Here is an 8,820-nt window from a genome sequence, read left to right as displayed (position 1 = left end):
CGGAGGCACGCTCCTCCGGGGCGGGCTGGGCGCCCCGCGTTGGGGTGGGATGGGGAGGCGGGGCAGGCCGGCCAAGTGTGAGCCGCCCGCAGAGTTGCGGAAACCTGCAGCCGGCGGGGAGTTGGGGTTCGCGTCCCTTCTCCGGCTGTTGAGTGGCCGCGTGACTTTGGGCGAGTGACTTAACCTCTCTGAGGCTCAGTTTCCCCGTCCGTAAAACGAGACACACGTTTTCCCCGTGCAGAAATGAAGATGTTCACCGGGCATGTGGCAGGGCGCTTTGGTGACAGAGCGCTCAACTAAAGGTTGCTATTTGCAGCGCCCTCAGGGCCGAGGGAAACCGTATTCAAACAGACTGAGAATGGCCAGAGAGTCACGAGCACAGGGCAGGTATGGGCGCCCCCGTTCGTCCAGGCTGATGAAGAAACTGAGGAAAGGATCTGCTGACCTTCACCTGGGGCAGGGGTTGGGGGTAGGGGGCGGGGCTGTGGGGGTGGTGGTGAGTGGTGGGCAGAGGAGTGTGGAAAAAGGATCAGGATCGGGTGATTTCTCAGGGTTGAGTCTTGGCCTCACCCTCCCTTCTTTCCTGGTCCCTTCTCCCCTTCGCAACAACCTCCACCCACCCCCATCCTGGATCCAAGACTCTTGGGATAACAGATATGTAAGAATTCCCTTCCCTCCTGCGTGCCTGAGATCTGGCCCTCTTCATCCCCTCCTGTTGGCACCGGGCCTCTTGGAGTATCAGAGCCAGACAGCAAAGGGACCCGGCTTCCCAGGCCCGTGGAGGGCAGGAAACGCAGAGTCGACCCCTTTCCCTCAACCCTCTTCTTGCCTTTGGTGTAATAAGTCCACCTATTCCTTTGAGCAACAGAGACTCAGACACCCCCCAACTTTATACTTAGAAGGATGGGGATACAAGATCTGACAAATAAGTTCACAAACTCATCCTAGAAACAGTGTTACATACCTCATTGCTGAATATCACTATGGTCACCTTAAAAGTACTCCCCTTGGGAAACTATACATCAATGCCAGCACCCAGTCCACCCATCAAAGTGATTTTGAAACTCTTTATGAAATGGTCATCAGAAGCTGTTGTCATATTACCCTTGATGTCCTGAATGTCACCAAAATGTCTTCCTTTCAATGTTTCATTTATCTTTGGGTAAAGAAAAAAGTCACTGGGGGCCAGATCGGGTGAGTAGGGAGGGTGCGCCAATGCAGTTATTTGTTTACTGACTAAAAACTTCCTCACAGACAGTGCTGTGTAAGCTGGTGCATTGTTGTGATACAAGAGCTCCTTTGGGACCATTTTGTACACACCTTTCTCAGGCCAAGATTTTCAGTTAAGATTTTCCTAAGTATTTCTCTACCGATGTTTATTTGGCCTGCTATGCTTCTCACAGTCAGTCAATTATTTTGATGCACGATTTGATGAATTTTTTCAATGTTTTCATCAGTTCTGCTTGTTACTGGCTGTCCTGACCTCTTTTTGTCAGTGACACTTTCTCTCCCCTCAGAAAAATGTCTAATCCACTTGTATACTGTTGTTTTCTTCATAGTATTATCCCCATAAATGTGGACTAGCATGTCCCTGATTTCACTTCCACTCTTGCCAAGTTTAACAAGAAATGTAGTGTTTGTTGCTCTAATTCAAGCTCCAACATTCTCACGATGGCACACAAAAACATGCAACAATAACAATGAATGTCACTCAGCAAGACACTGCCACACGTCGACAGGAACACAGCTGTGAGACTCTGACATACAAGGCTATGAAACTTTACCAAGCTGTTTGTACAGTGCTGCCAATGTAGGGTATTGTGGCAGGTTCGCGAACTTAATTGTCAGGCCCTGTAGTCACTAAAGAACAACACTGGATTATGGGATGGGGGTATTAAAAACAAAATGGACAGCTTTCAGCAAAGTTCCAGCTCCCTCCCCATGATATCCGGATGGTGGCCTCAGGCCTGGTAGCTGGCCTGCTGTTCTCAGAGCCCAGTTGACTCTGCCCGGAGTGTGGGCCCCTTTGGGAATGGAGGGGTGCTAACTGGAGGCAGTGCCCACCTTGGCTGACTGATCAGTGCCTACCTTCTGGCTTGGGGACTCTACAGAGCCCTCCCCTTCTCCCTGCTGCACTCTGCATGTCCCCTGACCTAGGTAGAAGGCTAGACACAGTCATATATAAGGACTTGAGATTTTAGAAGTCACAGAAAGTGACTTCAGCCAGGTTACTCAAGAAAGGATGATTGTTGGGTGGGTACTGGGGCATCGCAGGAACCCAAGGGCTGGCTGTGGGGACTTGTATAAGCCCTCAGGAGCCTAAGGACCCTCTCTCAATCTCAGGCCTCTGCTTCTCTCCTTGTGTCAGCTTCCATGTGGCCCCAGGGCCCTCCCGCCAGCCTGACCTTCTGACACCTCTGGAACCTGTATTTGTTTCTTTGACCTGCCAAAGCAAAATTCCACAAACTGGGTGGCTTCAAAAAAAAAAAAAAAAAAAAAAAGAAGCTTATTCTTTCACAGCTCGGGAGACCAGAAGTCTGAAATCAAGGTGTTGGCAGGGTTGACTCTTTCTGAAGGCTCTGAGGGAGAATCAGTTCCAGGGTTCTCTCCTAGCTTCTGGTGGCTCCTGACAACTTTTGTCATTTGTTGGTTTGTAGCTGCATCACATCAATCTCTGCCTCCTTTCTTCATGTGGCCTTGCCCTCTGTCTTCTTTTATGTCTCTTATAAGGACTCTTGTCCCCTTGATTTAGGGCCCAGCTAATCCAGAATGAAATCATCTTGAAATCTATACCTAAATTACATCTGCAAAGACCTTTATTCCAAATAAGGTCATATTCTGAGGTTCCGGGAGAACATATTTTTGGAGGACCACTATTTAACCTACTACAACCTCTTTTCCAAATTCCTGGAGGAGATAATTGGTTTGGCCAGTGTCAGTGGACTAGACATTTGTTGGTTTTTTGCCTATCCGGCACCTGAAGAGCCTTCCTAGTGAGAAATTTGAATGCATGAGAACCCCCTCCCCATTCTTGACAATTAGTATCTGGCCATGCAATTTTAAGTACAGTCAATTGATGCCCATTTGGAATTTAGGCTCTGAGCTGGTGTCAGTTCAGAGTTTACTTGTGTCATGGCAACAACTGAGAGGGGTCAGTGGCCAGTGGTGGAAGAGGAAGCCAGGGGCTGGTGGGCATCTTCACCCAACTCTTCCCAGGGCCTGCACTCAGCTGTGGCTCTGGTTTCCCTTCTGCCTGTTTTCTAAGCCTGGTTCTCCAACATCTTCCTACTGATTGCAGGAGAACGTCCATAGTGGGCCTTTCCCTACTGGGTCTATTCTGCTTCAGTTGGCCAGGTTTCATGTCTGTGGTTTCATAAATAAAACACCAAGTTAAATACTCAGGTTGCCGAAGCATTGAGACTTATGAGGCAACTCCATAGACTGTGTTAATTGCTTGCTCTGGGCCAGGCACTGTGCCAGACACCAGGGTGACAGGGGTGATAAACCTGACTGATGGGGGCCATGAGCCCCAAGTCTTGTAAGCTAGCATTCAGTGCCAGCAGAACCCTTGGAAATTATTCCTCTATCCACTGCACCTCATACGTAGGAAACTGAGGCAGGAGATAGGGAGGTCCTTTTTCTGGGTTACTCCAGGGATCCCTGGTGATCAAACTAGGGCCAGACTCTGGAGTCCTTTTAACCTCCACTTCGTGTTCTTTCATCACAATCAGCCGACATGTACATACCGGGCACCACTGCATGCTGCCCGGTGCCGGGTGCTCTGTGGAGTGTCAGGCAGGCCTGTAGGCCTAAAGGAGGGGAGATGTGGCTGTGGAAAGGTGACTAGCCATGGACTCAGAGCGGTGATGAGGACCTATTAAGAGAACAGATCTGTAGAGCATTGTGCCCCTCCCAAAGGGAAGGCTTCTTGGAAGAGGGGGACTTAAGTCCTTGAAGGATAGGTGGAATGTGAATAGACAACCTAGGCAGAAGAGAGGGTTGGGCATGGCTCTGGGGGCAATGTGGGGGCCAGTCTGGATACTGTGCAGGCCCAGCAAGAAGAGGGTAAAGGGCAGTTGTGGCAGGCCTTGAATGACTACGGTAGCCTTTTTCTGTTGTCTCCTCCTCTTCCCACTCTCTCTCTCTCTGAGCAGGGTGTTACAGTTGTTCTAGTAGTTTACTGTACAAGGACATTTGGCAGAAGGCAAGAGGGGCTGAAATCTAACCTCTCTACCACCCACCAAGTCCGGAACCCTGATGCGGGCTACACCTGCCCAGAGGGCACCTTTCAAATGTGTGCAGAGGCAGCTGAGGAGCCAGCGGTGGGTCTGTGCTTTCTCCTGCTGCTGTTCTCCTCCTTTTCCTCAACTGCAGAGAACTGCTCAGGCAGACTGCAAAGCCTTGCCTTGTCTGCTCCTGCCTCTGGGGCGGTGCCTGCAGCAGTCTCTTCCTGGACATTCATGCCTACCCCTTGTGCATTTTGTAAATACATCTGGGGCTTGGAGGACCCTCCTATAAATGGTCCACTGAGGATAAGAATGAGGGGTCACTTTAGAGGCTCAGAGCTTCTGCTCAAGACAAAAAGGCTGGGCCCCTTCTAGGAGGGTATGTATCCTTGCTGAGGAAGATGAAAGTTCCTCCTGCCTCCCCCTGCCCTGCACCACCCCGAATCCCTCTAAGTTTCATACATGCACACATCCGTGGAAATCCTCATTCCCAGCGAACAATAGAAGGTGATGTGGGCGTGTAATAAATCCAACTACAACAGGGCCAAGGGTGAGCGCTGCACCAGGTGTTCTGGCTGCCTGATGTGGGAGATGTCCAGCTGCCAGTCTGCTGGGGACAGGGGTGGGTAGGTGGCACAAATGTTCCAAGGGACTGAGGACTAAGCCAGAATTATTTCCGTGGTGGCCACCTGGAGTGGTAGAAAGGGTGGGGAGCCCACCCAGACTCTTGGAATCAGAATTCTTCATAATAGCTGAAGTTACTATTGACTAATACCTGGAGCCCACTTATTCACATTGGAATACATATCTTGTGTTGGCATCCACCCTCCTAACCTGTGCTTGCCTAAGTCTTTGAGGCAGGGCAGGCATGTTTTTGTGACAACTGAAATGTACTCCAAGTGATGCCCAGTCTGGGATTTCTCTTATTACAGCTAGGAGCGGGGTGAGGGAAGGATTCCTAAACGGCACCCAGGGGCCAGAAAAGGCGCTCCAGGAAGCCCTAAAGATCTGACTTAAGAACCCAGTGGGACTAGCAGGGAGGTGATTTCACTTCCTTATCAAGAGGACCTTTCTGGCATCAACACACTGATGAAGAAACAGCTTTCTGGAGAGGTGAGAGGGAGGGGCTGTCAGGGTGGAGCAAGGCGTTGGATACTCCCAGGGTCTTTGAAGATTCTTGGAATACGTAAGAAGAAAGGCCGAAATGGGGGGAAATGGTGGTAAATATAAATGTTACACATAATAAATTAATGTGATCAATATATTTAAATACAAAGCAGTCTGTGATGTTCACGTGACAACTTCAGGATTTTAAAATGAGTATCTAATTGTGGTGCCTGTAGGTATAGAGACCCAGGGATGGTTCCAGATTGAAATTTGTGTTGAGCATCTCTCTCATCTCTGTCAGTGTCCCTCGGTGATCATGTGAGTAACTTCATTTGGGGTTAATATCCACAGACTTTGAGCCCTTTTGTGGCTGCAAGGTTGAACCAAATGGCCTCTCTGCTAGTTATCAGAAACACTTACCTGGGTAGAGCAAACAATCTTTAAGAGATGCTGTGACAGGCACTAGACTGAGAGATTAGTGTCCTGTAATTACAAGTACCGGGATGATATTCTGAATGAGAGGGACACCATCACATTTCATCACATTTCACATCTCATACTTTCCTCCCCACATTATTTTAACTGATATCGATCATTCTCCATCCCTTCCAATTGGCTAGATAGAATATTAATTTCAAGAGTGTGGTGGCACTACATTTTGTGGAGTTACAAGACACAGTCGTTGTTGTGATTTGTTTTTTACAGTTTACATGAACTCTCAGCTGCAGTTTATGATAGGAGAGGTGAGTGTGACTGGCCCCTTACTTAGCCACTCAGGTATTGGGGACAGGGCCGTGCACTGTCCTGAGTTAATAAGGCCCTTGGGCAATGCCGATGACTGGAGGGGAAATCTGCCGATGACTTGATGGGAAATCTGACTTTGTGTGAAGTTTCTCAACAAGACTGTTCCACTTTGATCATCATTTTCTTTCGGGAGCTACCTGGGGGGAGGGGTGGCATTGGTTTTGTGGGTGGCATTCTAGAAAGAAAAGGTTGTAATCTTTTTAGGAAAAAAAGGAAGAAAAAAGATGCAGGTCCTCCAGAGGAAGGGATGAAGGTTGATGTGGGACACAGAGGCATGCATGTTCCGTTCAGTGCATTAAGTGCACCCGCAGATATGCAGTTGCGTCTCCAAATAAGAGAAGAAGGGTGGGGTTGGAAAGGAGAAACAGTTCCCTATCTTCTTTACTGATGACCCATGACAGTTGTAGAAGGGGGCGGGTGAGAGGGTGGAGGGAAACGGGGCGGGAGGGGGGAAACAGAGGGGTCTTTCAGTGACAGAGCAAGGAAAATGGCAAATTATCCATGGTTTCCAGAAATCCGTGGAGGCCCCCTCAGCCCCTGCCCTGCTAAATACAGTGCCGTCTGTATGCGTTTCCCAATTCGGTGATGTCTGCTTGAATACTCCTTAGCATTGTGTACTGAAGGGCTTGGTTGTATGCAATCTGCTTACGTGGAAGATGAATCTTGGGCCCCGGTGGAAGCGCTGGTGCAAATCTACTTTATTCTGGTGCTGTGTAAGAAATGCCTCCCCAGAACGACACTAGGCAATTTTGCAGCCAAGTAAAATCTTCTCACAAGCATTTGTCAAGTTTGCTGGGGTTCTTAAGCCTGTGCTGGTGTCGGGGGAACAATATGTGCTTGCACTGGCCCAAAGTTTGCCTTGTGTTTGTGGTTTGGGCCAGCCCTGGGTGAAACAATGTCCTTTTTGTGCCCACAGGAAAGTGGGGCCGGGGGAGGAGGCGTGCACGCTGGTTCAGGGAGGGCCCACGAAAGTGCGGGTCCTGAAAAAGAAGACGGACAGGTAGAGGTGCTTGCCCTCACCCCTCTGCAGCAGTGAGGCCTAGAGTGATTTTCACATCAGCTGCCAGAGGCTGCACACCAGTCCAGACCCGCCTTCAAAGCCTCCTGAGTTTTGCTCTCATAGATTTCTTGAATTTAAATCTTCTTTTGGGCTCACATAAAAACAAAAGCCATGCCCCCGATGTGACTGTCATTACGTTTAGCTCCCCAAATCCAGGCTGCACCTGCCACAGGAAATGGCTAAAGCCAGAGTTAATTTTGCTGAGCAGTTTTATTTTTGTCTGCTCCATGTGCTTGAGTTCTTAAGAACATCTTCTGTGGAGATTAAAAACTCCCATCCCCCGCCAACGCTTGTGGGTCAAGTGTGGGAAAACTGTGTGAGGGTGTTTTCCTATGTGTGTACAAAAGAAGTCACAGTGAAATTTATCCTAATGGAATCCAACTATTGGTTTATGGAAAGAATTCCTAAGTAAACAGAAATAGCTAAAGTGTTTTCCTTGTGCTTTTCTCTACCTTAACGCTGGGCTACATAAATTCATGTTAGGTTCTAACACAAATGCATTTTGTTTGTAGTAATTAAAATGTTTTAATGAGACAACCATAAAATCCACCATTAATTATTTTATTTCAAACACTTCTGCCTTCTTTTGAACCAGGTCTATTTAGAAATAGTTTAGAGAGTAGCCTGCAGTTTTATTCTTTCCTCTGCATTATACACAGGAGTGGAGAAGTCATTTATAAATAATTACACAATGTTTTGGGTCTTTGGGCTTGTATAATATATCAAAGCGATTAGTACACTTATTGTTCCATTGTAAATGCTTTTTTTCTCCTTTCAGTTTCACTTGCCTTGTCTTCTAGCTAAACCTTTTTCTGGAAATCTTTTGTCTTCTTCATTCTTTTTGCTTGTTACAGTCCAGGAGCATTCTTCTTATTCAAACACTCGCAGCAGGGGCAAAGAAAGCGACTTTGGCCGCATCTTAAGTTTTACCATAACTTTCTGGCATTTTCTTTTCTTCCAGTTTTCCCAGACTACCTAGGGGCAATGAAGAATTATAACATACATGAATTATTGGTATTCCCCTCGAGGTAAAGGGGGAGGAAAGCGCCTCATTTTCTATGCCCCCAAGGGACCGAGAGAGAGCGGGCGGCTCCTAAACAATGTATTTATCACTTTGCATCTCTTTGGGACGCCAGCCGAGCCCCCCACCCTCGCCGTTCTTTTATGGAGCCACAAATAAAGGCTCCTTGGCTGGAAGAAGGGGGTCTTCCCGGAGCCCTGTGCAAAATACCCTCGTGTCGTGGCCCTTCCCACGGCGGGGTCCCCGGAGAGCCGGGAGGGGCTGCGCGGGGGGCGCAGGGGCCCGGCGGAGTGGGCGCCCCGACCCCACGCCCATGTCCAGCGAGAGGGGGACACAGGCCGGTCTGGTTCCCGTGCCCCGAGAGGGGCGCCCGCTGCCGGGGCCGCGTGCGGGGATCAGGGCCGCACGAGAGGCAACGGCGCCGCGGCCTCCAGCCACGTGAGGACAGACGTGGCTTCAAAAGTCCTCAGCACGCTAATCCTTGTCATCCGGCAGGACGACCGCCGCCGCGCAGAGCCGGGGCTGCCTCCGCCGCCCGGCGCGAGGGGGAGCGCGCCCCGCCAGGGATGACAACCTCTCCCATCCCACCCGCTTCCTGGGAC

The sequence above is a fragment of the Carlito syrichta genome, unplaced genomic scaffold, assembly GCF_000164805.1.
Source record: "Carlito syrichta isolate Samal-C Ts95f unplaced genomic scaffold, Tarsius_syrichta-2.0.1 Scaffold309108, whole genome shotgun sequence".
In the NCBI taxonomy this organism is placed as follows: Eukaryota; Metazoa; Chordata; class Mammalia; order Primates; family Tarsiidae; genus Carlito; species Carlito syrichta.
Note: the sequence above shows the minus strand (reverse complement) of the source record.